This window comes from Cavia porcellus, unplaced genomic scaffold (genome assembly GCF_034190915.1).
Source record: "Cavia porcellus strain 051 isolate PalLab524CR breed Dunkin Hartley unplaced genomic scaffold, mCavPor4.1 scaffold_30, whole genome shotgun sequence".
NCBI lineage: Eukaryota > Metazoa > Chordata > Mammalia > Rodentia > Caviidae > Cavia > Cavia porcellus.
Genome location: NW_026947513.1, coordinates 30101788 through 30107081, shown reverse-complemented (window position 1 = coordinate 30107081; position 5294 = coordinate 30101788).

Sequence of the window (5294 nt, the reverse complement as noted above, 5' to 3'; positions counted from 1 at the left end):
GAAACAGAACAAAGCAGGACAGAGATAAACATATTCCTATAGGCACATAAAACTAAAAAGATATATAAAACTGTTTTATAAGGAGTTCTACCATGGTCACTGTGCTGTTTCTTGTTATCATCAACAAAATTGGCTATATCATCAGATAAAGTGTAATTGAACATACCAGTACATAACAGAATTAACAGAAATACAACTCTGTAGATAGTGTAGAGCTACAGAAACAGGTAGCAATCAAATCAGAATGGATATCATGGTGAATCATTGTCATTTTCAGTGTAGTTGTCTATATTCCTCAACTTGATACCAGCAATCTAACAGTTTTGAATAAAATCTGTCAATAATAAGCATTATTCAAACAAGTCAGATTAACTAAGATCAGTCATGATACAACAGTATAAGTCATACAGGGATCCTGATTGAGTTAATAGGAAATTAAAGCTGACCACTGTGCTATGTCCTGATATCTTTGGGACAGCGGTCTGTGCCCTCAGATCCAGTGCTTATATACAAACTAGGATGGAACAAGTTCCAACCAAGCAGAGTGATGTGAGTAATGAGGATTTTAATTCATGATACACTATTAGCTATATCTTCTGCTGTTTTTTTTTTTTTTTGGAAGACTATTCCTTCCTTTTACTTCCCCAGAATGAACTATGTATTTTTGGGTCTCCCCATCACTCATGGTTTTTTATTGGGGGGTGACCTTCTATTTACCTAAGTATATCTGTACTTTCCCACTCCTAGGCTGGATTTCTAGTTATATTTCTTCATTTATTAAACCCTGTCTGTTCAATCTATCCATAAATACTGGCCCAATAACCCCTATTTCTCTTTGGTTCCCTATCACATCGAGTTCCATTTTCTCATATTTGATTTTGGTCTATATAACTTTCTTCAGGCTAATTATATTTCCTATAAAGAGACTCTTGGTGGACCCTACCTCTTGATCCACTCTGCCTGCGAGTCTCTCTTTTTTCCCTTAAATTAGTGTACTTAGGCCATCTATATTAGAAATTATGTCCAACCTTCTTTCTTTGCCTGATTTCTTTTGTGCTCTTTTTCTGTCATTAGTTGTCTGTTTGTCTTTTTCATTTCACTTTCTGCTCACTTCATTGTGGCCTCTCTGCCACTGTTTCTGGAATCCTGGTACTTTTCTCTCTCTTTAGAATGTCCTGCAGTATTTTCTGTAGAGTTGGATTGGTGGTTGCGAATTTCCCCAGTTCCTCTTTATCTTGGAAGCACCTTGTTTCTCCATTAATTTCTAGGGAAATTGTGCAGGATATATCAATCTTGACTGGAGGTTATTGTCTTTCAAGATTTGGATTATTTTGTCCTATGCTCTTTGAGATTTGATGGTTTGTGCTGAGAAGTCTGCTGTGATTCTGATGAGTGTTCCCTTGTAAGTGATCTGTTTCTTGTCTCTGACAGTTTTAATATTCTGTTCTTATATTGGATTTCTGGAATCTTGATTATTATATGCCTGGGTGTAGTTCTGTTTTGGTTGTAGGTGACTGGAGTTCTGTATGCCTCATACATCTGAGCATCTTTTCCTTTTCCTATGTTTGGGAAGTTTTCCCTCATTATTTCTGTGAATAGCCTTTGCAGTTTCTTTGTTTGTATCCCTGATTCTTCTCTCACATTATTTATTCTTAAGTTATAAATTCTCTTGACATCTTCTAGCCTTTGTATTATTACTGCTTGTTTCCTTGTTATTTTTAAGAAGTTTTTCCTTTCATGCTCCAATATTACAAGTCTGCTCTCCAGTTCAGACAATCTAGCCTTAGTTTCTTTCAAGCTGTTATGCCAGCTTTCAATAGAGTTTTTAGTTTCCTGGTAATCTCTTTGAACCTGCTTCATGTATTCTATATTTTCTCTATTTTCTCCATCAAATAATTCTCCCCCTTTTTTTTGTTCTTTGCATTATACCATCTGTTTTTTCTTGGGAGGTGCTTAGCATTTCTTTAACTATTCTACTTATATCTTGCTTTACTTGGTTAAATACTTCACTTTTGAAGGTACTGGAGATATCACTTTATATCTATTGGTGCCATGCCTGATATTGCATGTTTTCTTTCCTCATTCTCCTTTGCGTTTACCTTTCCTGGATCAGTGTTCTCAGAATTGGGGGCTGAGGACCCTTTCTTGTTGCCTCCTCTTCTCATATTTTTTGTTACTTCCATACAGGCATATATAGGAGGCCCAGTTTCTTTCTTTGTTGGTTACAGTTTATTTAAATCACACCGGCTAGGTGTTGCCACCCCCTGCAGTTTGCTAGGGAGACACAGACCAGGGCAGCCTATGATGGGCCCGCCCCTCCAAGTCAGTCAATCTGCTAAAGGCTTCACTGCATTAGGGTGTACTGCCAGGCACAGGAACTTGGCTTGGGCTAGCCTATTGGGTCTTAGTCTGTGGCATTACCCAGGTCAAGCGCTTCCCACCAATCCTGCTTGAGAAGGGAATATGTGACTGAAGTTGCTGCAGCACCCTGTTCTGGCCAGTCTGCCCAGTCCCAGAATGTCCTCTGTTGGAGTCTCCTAGTCTATGGAAGGGTCCTCTCACTCACTGCAGGTGGATGCAGGGCTCCCCACCATCTCTGCTCTCAATTTGGTTCACCAATTCCCACTCTCAGAGTGTTTGCATCTCTATCCCTGCTGTGCCGATTCAGACACAGCAGCAGCAGGGTATTCAAACCGCAGTTCCAGTGGCATGGGTTCCAGTGGCGGCACCAAGACTTTAGCTATTCCAATTGTAGCACTGGGATTGCATTTCCAGTTGGTTTCTCTCAGCTTAGTTTGTTCCTGCGTCGGCAGGGTGTATCTCCCCCTGCTTAGGACTCCCCACACCACCCCATTCCTGGAATCTAAGCTGGCTACCTCAGAGCACCTCCATGGCTGTTGTTATCTATCCACCATCTTCTCCCTGAACCCAAAGGTTCATGAGAATCCAAATTGATATAATTATTATAGAAAACAATACAGAAGTTCTTCAAAAAATAAAACTGTCAGAACTAGTAACAACTTTTTTGAAATACATCCAAAGCAAATGAAACCAGTATGCTACAAGATATCTGTACCCTATGCTGACTGTAATGGTATGATATCAACTTAAGTTGTCCATCAATGGATAAATGGATACAGAAATTGTGGTATAAACAATAGATTATTATTCAGCTTTAAAATGCAGGGAAGCTCTTTTACCCTGTTTGCTTTTTCCTTTTGAGGCTGCCATGAACAACTGCCCTTCAACCATGCCAGCCTGCCTTGGAGCCAACTGAGTATGGACTGGAACTTCCGCAAATTTGTAAACTAAATAAACCTTTCCTTGCTCCAAAAAAAAAATACAGGGAAATCCTGTCCATTGTGACACAGATAAACATCAAGCACATTATGCTAAGCGAAATAATCTAAACTCAGAAATACAAACACTGTATGATCTCACTTACATATGGAGTCTCAAAAAAAGAAAGATAAAAAAAAAAGATGTGGAAGTGTAGAATGGTGATAACCAGAGAGTTGGCAGAGGGAATGAAGATATATGGTCAAAGTGTGCAAAGCTGTAGTTACATAGGAATGGTGAGTCTAGAATGCTAATATGCTTATACAGCTATAGTGTGGAACTGGATTAAAGCTCATGCATTAAAGACTTGGTCACCTGCCTGAGACACTGTTGAGAGGTGGTGGATCCTTTAGGAGATGGGCCTAGTGGAAGGCAGTTAGGCCATTTGAGGTATTCACTAATGGACCCTGCCTCTTCTCTCTCTCTGTCTCTCTCTTTGTCTCTGTCTGTCTCTTTGTCTCTGTCTCTGTCTCTATCTCTCTCTTTTTCTTCCCAACCACCATAATGTGAGCAGCTCTGCTCTGCCATATGCTTCTTGCCAGATCCTTCATCTCCAGAGGTCCAAAAAACAATGGAGCCCAACAACCAGGGCCTGCAACCTCTGAATCTGTGAGCCAAAGCAGTAACTATACAAGATGACAGTTATGTTCATTTGCTTGATTGCAGTTACTGTTCCATTATGTATATCAAAGCATCATGTGGAACATTAAGTATGTTAATAAAAAAGTAAAATCCCTCAAAACTCTAATTTTCCTACAATTACTTATAATAAGGCACACATAAAATTTAGTGTTAAGACAGCTATATAAAAACATAAAACAACAACAACAAGAGTGGTGACAGAGAACTGTGGCTCTTATATGACTAATAGTTAAGAATTTAGACTTTGGAGCTAGACTTCTTCTAGTATTTGGAGCCTGGTTTCTGGTTCTCTCAATATCTGTCATGTTTTGCAAATGTCTATACTAAGCCAATTTCCAAAGTAGTAAAGTAAGGGCAGTAATAAAGATAATCATGCATGTAAAGCATGTAGCACAGTATCTGGGGAATGGAAATGTTACATTAATGTTGAGTATTGTTATTCCCATTCTTTTTTTTTAAGAATAGAAAAAATGTATTGAAAGAACTCCTAAGAGACAAGAGGGGACTTGAAAGTGAGTTGCTATGGACCCCACTACACAGAGGAGTTTTATAGAGCAGAACAGTATGAGGTGGGTACAAAACCATGAGGTAGGTACCAATGGGTCAAATTATGATCAACCAATGAAATTGCAAGTGTAAGCCTTAGATACTATCTATCCAATGGGGAAGCAGGTCACATAGCAAGTGTATATGGAAAGAACAAAGATTTTTTTAGAAACGGATGAATCAGGAGGTCCTGGTCACCTACTTGGGTGACTGATATCTATCTGAACTTTATTGAACCACGTGATTATAATTATAGTATAATCTTTTATTTATTGCTTACCCCTCAAGAAGGCATGTGGGCCAGGTCATTTCATCTTTATTTTGATGCCTGGCCTTTGACAGATATGCTTCCAGCCATATTTGTAATGTGTTCTCATCTGTTGCACTGACACCCACGAGGGCCTAGTCCTGTCTGAGTGCCGGTAATATTTTTCCCTAATACTTTGACTTCTTTGGGTATTTTTATCCCCACCCTGCTGGCAGCACTGGGGATCAAATTCAAAGGCACTCTAGCACTGAGCTACATTCCCAGCCCAACTGATCAACTGACCCACTGAGACAAGGTCTCACTAAATTGCCAAGCCTGGACTTGAACTTGTAATCCCTCTGCTTCAGCCTCCCAAGTAGCTGGAACTACAGGTATGTGCCACTGCAACCAGCTTGAATATTTTTTAACTCTTAAATCTTTCATAATTTTTATAAATGATATTATATAGAAATCTTCTCTCATCTAAGATAATTATTTCTGATGGTGCTTGTTGAATGTT